This window comes from Gavialis gangeticus, unplaced genomic scaffold (genome assembly GCF_001723915.1).
Source record: "Gavialis gangeticus isolate Ggan-Ray unplaced genomic scaffold, GavGan_comp1, whole genome shotgun sequence".
In the NCBI taxonomy this organism is placed as follows: Eukaryota; Metazoa; Chordata; order Crocodylia; family Gavialidae; genus Gavialis; species Gavialis gangeticus.
Window position 1 is genome coordinate 182,525,293 of NW_017729022.1, and position 8,971 is coordinate 182,534,263.

Below are 8,971 nucleotides of genomic sequence, written 5' to 3' on the forward strand. Positions count from 1 at the left end.
GTGTTCAAGATGCAGCCCATGGCCTAGAGAAAAACATGATGTAATTAAGACAGTCGAAATGGCAGTGCTGTACATTGCATTGCCATGCCTGATGTCCCGCTCTGCCTCTAGTATGCTCCTTGCATAAGGACTGGCTAGTAGATCCTCAGAAGTGAGCCAGACATCTGTTTTCTGCATTGTCTGCTCAGGGAATCCTCCCACAGCTGGACCCAGTGCTTTAGGGCCATTTCATATGGCATGAAGAGACTAGAGTGAGGTGGAAAGATCTCTTTCTCATCATATCACTGTCCTGTGAAACCACTGAATCACAAATCTTGCTGTTGTATTCATAGAATCAAAAAAATGAGGGTTGAAAAGGACTTCAGGAGGTCATCTAGTGATGACTGCCTGCTCAAAGCAGGACCAGCTCTGGCTAGATCATTCCAGCCAGGGCTTTGTGGAGTGGGGCCTTAAAAACCTCCAAGGATGGAGACTCCACCACCTTTCTGGGTAACTCGTTCCGGTGCTTCACCACCCTCCTGGTGAGAGATTTCTTTCTAACATCCTACCTAAACTTCCCTTGCTTCAAGATAAGACCATTGCTCCTTGTTCTGTCATCTGCCACCACTGAGAACAGTCTGGCTGATCACCCACAATCCTGAGACCCATTTACTATCATAAGAAAAATCTGTTAACTGATGTGAAATGCTCAGCCTGGAGTTCACATATGAGAAAGGGTGTAAAAAAAGAACTGGGCAGAGACCACTTATATGTCCGATAGGACTGAAAGTCTATCTGAAAACTTTATCTCTATTTAGAAACTCAGTACCAGTGCAAAAGAGAGAGATTATGAACCCACAGTAATCACAGAGACACTGAGCAATAGCCCTAAGCCCTTCACACAGAAGCAGGCATTTCCTCCAAAATACACTCCCCCTCACCCTTTTTTCTCACTTAAAAGTGGCTATGGAGATATATATCTCCATGAACTCTTGTACTATGGTGGTTGATTAAACAGACTGAAACAACAGCACCAAGAGGGGCCTGAAAGGCAAGAAAAAAGGAGGGGGTTAACAAAAGAGTGGCCTCTCACTGAAAGTGAAATATATTCTTAACTCAGCAACTCGCAGCACAGCTCCCCTACACACAACATAACTTAATACTATGCTAGAGCCTCATAGGCTTGCTCAGGCCCTGTCCCTCTTTAGAGCATAAAATCCCACCACTGAAGAACTGTTCAGGCAGTAAGTACTTGTCATCTTTACTAAAGGAAGATGGGTCATTTTAAACACATGGGGATCTCTGGCTGGCTAGCGCTCTCTGGAATAGGAGCCAAACTCCAGTGCATGCCTTTATTTTTCCATTTTAAGTTTTTCTGTCTTATTATGTTGCCTTGATGCCTGTGCTAACACTTAAAGCAGAATATAATGCAGATGGAGTGCTGCTCCCTACATTGTTTTAAGCATCTAGGAAGTATCTTTAAAGAGGAAACATGGCACCCTGAACTCAGGATAAGGCAGGCAATTCTTTCATGTCCCTTTAAATGATATCCATATTTTATGGATCCTTCAGCAGCACGCTGTCTTGCCAAACACAAGCCCTTGAAGCCAAAGCACAGCCTTCAGCCAGAACCGCTTGTAACCTCTCTGTTGTAGCACAAGGTGGCACTGTTGGACATTAGTTGCTTTAAAGCAATGCACAGGTACAGCAATGTACCTTACTCTTCACAGTTGTGGCCATTTTTTTACATTCACATGGCCTGTCTCAGTTCTGAACTGTAGAAAGGAAAAAAAGCCTTCATGCTGATAGCACTCACTTTCACTCTATTAATAGAAATGCAAATGCCCATTTGCCTAGTTTTAATGGCTATCTTAGCTTGTTGGCTTGGTCTGTCTCTGTGTTATTTGTTTTCTGCTGGCGTGACATTGCCACCAGAGTGACAAACTAGGGCCCATCATGGAAATAGCAGTTTTACTACAGTGTGGTATATATGGCTCATATTCTTACCTTTCACCTTTGCATTTATGTTAATGTGTAACCAAAGTTTCACAGTTCTTCCTGTCTGAGCAGGTAACAGGCCCTGGGGGAAAAGGCATTGCTGCTAGCCTGAACTCTAGAGAATTCAGTTCTCTTCACCCACTCCACAGGTGAGGAATGAGCTAATAGCTGCAAAGCACTTTGAAGATGAGCCGTGATTGAGGACAGCCAGCTGTGGGTAGTAACATTATTCAAAACCTGACCAGAGTCTTAGGACCCACCTGTGCATCCCACAATTGCCCCAGGACTCTGGAGAAAGACTCAACTCATTATTATGTGGCTAGTCTCTGTATCCAATCAGTTCTGTTGAATGGTGTGGAAGGGAGTCAGTGTCACAACTCCTTCCTGCCCGGAAAGATGCCTTTGCCCTTTTGCTGAAGAGAGGAGGATGTGGACCCATGGCTTAAAATTGCAGCAAAGTAAGGTTAGTTTGGGTATCCAGAAAAACTTCTTCACTGTTAAGATAGGAGGCAGTGGAATAGACTGTCTGTGGAAGTTGTGGACTTTCCATCACTGGAGGTGTTCAAGAAGTTGGATAGTCACTGGTCAGAGCTGATCTAAGCCAGTGGTTATCAACCTTTTTTGTACTAGGACCCATTTGTAACATCCATGGCCAGTCCCGACCCAGTGCCCCTCACTCCTAACCTACTGCCCCTGCTGCCAGGCTGCAGCCTGGCAGTATGTGCGGAGGGGGGCCCAAGCATCCCCTTGCAGGCTGGACCTCTGCCAGCCTGCAAGGGGACAGTCAGGGTTTCCCACCCTTTTCTTCTTTAAGGGAGAATCCATTTTTAAAGTCCATTGTTCCATTTTTTAAGTTTGCTCATGACCCTTTCATAAATTCTTGCGACCAACTTTTGGGCCATGACCCACGGTTTGAGAAACACTGATCTGGGCATACCTATACCTATATTCTACTCTGGGTATTTCCTATGCTTCTGGATTTGCTGGTTGCCCCCATCCCCCCTTTCTGCTACATGGGTCAGGGTGTTTTAAAGTCTTCTTTAGAGACATTGGGTGTTGGCTACAGCCAAGGCTGGAGATTTTGACTGGGGTGTGCCAATACACCTGCTGAGACCAAAGATAGAGGCTCCTGGCTAAAGGGTCTTTCCCCTCTGCCAAGGTCAGACTGATCACCATATTTGGGGTCAGGAAGGAATTTTACCCCATGGTCAGATTGGTATGGACTGTGGGGGTTTGGGCCTTTCCCTATAGTGAGGGGTGTGCCCTCTACCCCGGATCTCTTGAGTGTATATTGACAACATTTCATAGAAGCAGGACATTGGCTACCCTGGTTCCCCTGGTTTACCTGTGCAGGTTAGGGCGTTAGGTCTGTGTTGTCAGGGCTGATGGTAATCTTATGTCGAACTTAGATTATGGATAGTATAGGATAGTTTGGATAGGGGTGATCCTGCCTCAGGCAGGGCATGGACTAGATGACCTCCGGAGGTCCCTTCCAGCCCTACTTCCCTGTGATTCTCTAGGACTAATAAGAATTACTGCCTGTGTAGTCAGGATAGTGTAGAAGCTGCAGCAGGGATCAGCATATAAGGAGGAGCAAAATATGTAACTGAAAGTTCCTCACCAGGACCACCCATTACCTGACCCCTAAACATTGTCCCATAGAGGCCTCAGACACACCCGTCATGGCTCAGTCATAGTAGATTACTGGGACATAAATCATACTCTATAGACTTTTGAACTGGGGAGTGCAAAGACCATCTGTCATTTGCTATCCCCTTCCTTCTAGATGTTAACTATTTCAGCCTCCCTTTCTTCTAATTCATTAAAGGCTTGTTTACTAGTGGTTAAAGAGACAGAGCAGGAGGGGGAACTCTTGGTGCAACAGCCTCAGAAGGAGAGCTCTGGGGGAAGTGGTGTTTTTCCACCAGGAAAAAGAGGGGGACCTGCTCAGTCCAGCCAGGGGCATTGAAAAAATAATATGTGGGCATGTTATTAAAGACCATATCATCATGCAGATGTGCAAGGGGGCCGAATTAAGGTTGCACAGGCAACTCTTAACGCTAACACTTTCTACCTTTGACTGTTTGGCTTCACAGCACCATTCTTCTAAGACAGTTTTCTGTGTGTAATTATTTATTGTTGCAGTAGGCATGTTCTATCCATTTAAATAAGCAATGCTTGAGCTCCACAAAGCTCAGATCAGCATTGTAGGAAACTGATCTTGTCAGTCCCATCTAGGCATGATCAAACCTTGTTGTAGCAGACATGAAGCATGGCATAGCCATGTTGCAGACTGCAGCCAGACACCCCTGTAGGCACATTATTATAATAGAGATGGGGCCTGGGTTTCACATAAGTTATTGTGCCTTAGGTGTTGCTAAAGTAATGGTGCACTTGAAGCATATTTTAGTGTCAGTGCTGCTCGTTATGTCTGTAAATAAAAGGAATGGCAGACCGGGTGGTTGAACCAATAGAAAACACTGAGTTTCTCCATTATTGTCATCTCAAACCTCTATTCCTTTCTGAGTAATTGGTGGAAGCACGCAGCTGCTAAAGCAAGAGAAGTCATGTTGTTTCCATGGTACTGGAAGAACAACATCTGGGTTACTTGGACTAAACTGATGTTTAATAATAAGATAAAACGTGCTCCTACACCGCTTAATCCTGACCGCTTCAATGCCAGCCTCTTCAAACTAGCTACTCATTGCTGCAAGGCTGCTGTTTGTCTGGAGGGGGGAGCAGCATTAAGAGCGTTTCATATTCAACTCTGGAATTCAAATTTAGAAAACAGCTAACTCCAAATAGCAATTCCCCTGGGAAGTCACATGGTTAAATCCTTGGAGACACAGCAAATCCTTTCTCTGTGAGGCAAGGAAATGAACTAAAAATATCTTTTGACCCTACAGAAAAAGCTCTGCACATTTTTATAAAGATTTCCCAAAACATCACTCTCAGGCTGAGAACTGCGTACAGATATCAGGCTTCAGTCAGAAGGATTTTTTTTCCAGAGGGGTGGGATTATAGCAGCGCTCTGCAGCTTCCTTAACCTCTAAGGAAAATAAAGGGAATCTTGCAATATTCTCAGTAGCCAACTGTCAGTGTGAACGGCAAAGGTATGTGGAAATAGATACAGGGACTTATTTTGGCCTACACTCAATCAGACCCAAAAAGTCTGTGAGTTTAGCTCTGATGTTTTGAGTCTGACCCATTTTTGCATTCCGGTCCCATCTTGAAGGTCCCTCCTTATCCTCTGCAAGAAAAAAGGAATAACTAATCCCATAATAACTGTGACTTCCTACTGCCACAGAAGTAATTATGACACATGGTCAGTTTATAACAATGCTTAAACTTTTTTGTAGAAGGGGGACAGTGTGAAGCAGCCAATTTATAGGGACCAATTTCCATTATTACCCGTCTTACAGTAACCCCCTCAAGCCTCTCATGTGCTAGGTTCTGTACACACACTAAAGAGCCAGTTCCTGTTCAAAGGTGATCACACTGTAAACAGCAGCATTTTAGAGCATGTAGTAAGAGATTATGGCTGGGGCTTTTCTAAGGGAACAAAGAATGAGGCAGCTAATGCCAGTGACTCAATAACTTGCCCAAGGAAGTCACTAGCAGACCTGGGAATTAAACCCTAATATCCTGAGTCCTAGTTCACTGCATTATGCACAAAATCAAATCTACGTGCTTTCAGATTCCATCTCCAAACATGCATCCACAATGTTACAAGCACATTTATACAAGTGAGGCCAAATCCAAGTGTGTGCAAACCAACAGCATCACTGCAAGAAGTTGTCTCCAACCTTTCTATCAGCATGTGAAAATTGGACAAGTACAAATCCCGGTGTATAACTTTGTGGTGTGAAGCCAGGAAGTCAAGTTTAGGCTCCTTGGAAAAACTGGGTATGGTGTTTTGAAACAAACGAACAAAAAAAGGCAAAACTGATTAAAAAGTATCCAGGAGCCCAGGAAATAAAAAGACCAGACTTTAGCAACAAAGCCACATTTAACCTTATGTGAAATGGCAATTGGATAATAAAAAGGTGGAAAGCTCATTTTCTCATCTTCCTTATAATGGGAAATAGGCTGAAGGTATTTGCTTCCTTTAATTCTGTGAGGAAAAGTTGGCTCTGAGGCGAAGCATTCTCCTGCCAGCTTCAGCAAATGGCAAATTTGCCCAGCCACAATATAAACTCCTAAAAACAGCAAGTGGTGAAGCAACGCTGATGCAGCCCTAGAAAGGATACTACAGCATGATGCTGTAACAGCCACTAAGCTGTTTAACGGTCATGTAATTATGCGGTGATGAAGCTTAACTATCTGTTTGCAGCCACCTCTGGTGCACATGGTTTGACGTCAGGCAGGAGTGGAAGATGATTCCCTGAAAAGGTCTGTTCAGGAAACCTTTAGTCACGCCATCTGCAGCCAGAGCCTACCCACACAGGCAAATCTACTTCATTCCTTTATTCAGTTCCTGCCACAACCACAACAATTCAGCCTCCTCATTTGTACTCTCTTTCTACTACAGAATTAACTCAAATGATCTATGCCCAGGTAAATTCCTTTTGAGTGATGCTTGCCTGAGGGAGAGCAGCCCCCGTGAAGGTAAGTATGTGTACACTGTAAACTGCTTGGCTAACAGTAGCTGCCAAGCTGCAGCAGGTGGAAGCTCAGCATGGACTACAAAACCTGTTGCGGAAGCTACAGTAAATCAGATTGCAGTGAATCCCCTACTGCAAGGGCCTGAGTTATCCTGGTTAGAGTAATGCAGGCAGCTCAATACCATACTGCAGTCTGCAGCATACATGTGAGAAGAGAGATTTATTTATATCTGTATCCAAGGCCAAATTAGCCGAAACTAATTCCAAATCCAAGAGTCCAGAACCATAAGTGGCCCTATGACTGGTAAACATCCTCCACCCCCATCTGGGGCTTCAGATGTTTCCAAAACCTTTGGCGGGCATCCTACTTGCAGGCACAAGCCCTGACACTTGGGGTTTGGATACCCCCAAGTTTTGCTTGCCCTTAAGCCATGAGGCACTCAGAGCAAGCAAGGGAGGAGACTCCCATTTCCACAAACTGGGCTTAAAGCCGCTGCCCCTCAGCAGGCACTGAACCACACTAGAAGAGCAGCTCTCCTGCGTGGCAGTTCAGGAAAATTGCCTTCTTGGACACAGGTACATAGTATTTCCCCTGCTGGGTTAAGAAGCCACTACATTTGATCTGAGCCTTGATGCACCAGGTAGCTAGATTAGTAGCTGATGAACTGTGTTCATTCAAGCAATAGCCTACACCCCTTCACAGGCCAGCAAGCTAAAATGGGTGGTTCTGTACAGCCAGAATTCAAGATTCAAATAGGGGCAAATCATTATCCTAGGCAAGCCTCTTGGTCTACAGCACTGTAAATCATTTGCACTACCTATGTGGCAACAGGCAGCTTTATACAAAAGAAATCTAGGCTGAGCCTGCTGAGAAGCTGGCTTTTGATAACAACTCAACGCAAGCTTGTAGTCAGAGCCCAAGTTGCATGCTAGGCCAAAACTCACCTGACACACAGCTCCCTTTAGTTCCACCCTTCATACTCATGCATGTTGGAAGACCCCTGTGAGAGCAGGTAAGTAGAAGACATGACTGGGTGATGCTAAGCCAGATCTCCTCATCCACATGAAAGAAACAGGAAGAGATGTGGGAAACACAAAGGAAACTGAAGTGTTAAAGGACTGAAGAGAGCTAAGGTGTGCATGGGGGGACCCTAAAAAGCAGTGGGAATGAAAAGATCCTCACCTCCAGCTGGGCGATAGTAGGGAAACTGCTCTATAGCTGTGATGCAGCCTTTGAGCCTGTGGGAACGCTCACTCTCCTTTCCCTCTAGCTCCTTCCTCCCTACAGAGGAGATGCTTGAAAAATCAAGCAGACAGGCAAAAAGCGGAGCAGTCTGGGTTTGCTGGCACCTGATAGACAGTAATTTGCCCAGCTTCCAGGCCAAGTTTGCCAACAAGGCTGTATAAAAATGTGTTTCTTTGGGGCTGCTGATATCTGACAATGGCCTGATGCATTCCAAAATACTGATACCTGCATGTCTGTGCCACCTGGCTCAAGTATAGGCTTATATTTGATTATGTTACTTTACCGGGTGACTCATCATGAAGGCTTTTGCTTTCATAAGGAATCTGATGGCAAAAAGTGAAGAGCTCACATTAATAAATTGCAGCCAATTAGCTCAAAATGCTCTCTGCTGCTGGCGCACATAACTAAGAAATGGTGACGGCTGTTGTCTTCTGTGTGCTGCAACCTTACAGATCTAAGGATTAATCTTGTGCCCAGCCTATAGCAGCCGTTTTGCATTCAGCTACTTTAGACCTGGCCCAGGGAAGCACATTCTGCACTCATTCTCTCTTTGGGTACTGTTCTTGCTGCTCCTATTTTTCATCAATAATAATAATAAAGTGTCAGTTTTCAGTCATAATATATCTAAACATGAGATTACAGAGCATGCTAAGCAAATAGGATGCCCATTATTCTTTTTATTGAACCCTCCCTGACACTTCATCTGCTGGTTAATACCTGTATTAACTGGCTGATGCGGCAGGCTTGACAACAGCAGCCCGGCTCACCGGTTTGAAAAGGCTTAAAATGATTGGTGGGGCATTTCCCACCAATTGGAGAAGGCCAGGGGAGAGGCTTGCCCCGCCCCTACCCAGGGGTGAGGTGAAAAGATGGACCAGAGAGGGGACTAACCCCACCTCTCTCTGATTGGTTCATCTTCAATCTGGAGGCGGAGCCTCCACAGAGGATAAAAAGGCAGTGTGCCCAGGACACGGGCAGCTGCCACGAGGGACAGAGAAGAGGGCAAAGAAGATCTGGCAGAGCTGGCCAGCAGCTCAGAGTGGTTGCCTCAGAAGAGGATGGTCGGACAGGGAGCGACAAGTGGCTGCATTCCCCAGCCCCGCCATGAGGGAGCACGGCGTCAGTGCACAGCTGGTGCACGGAG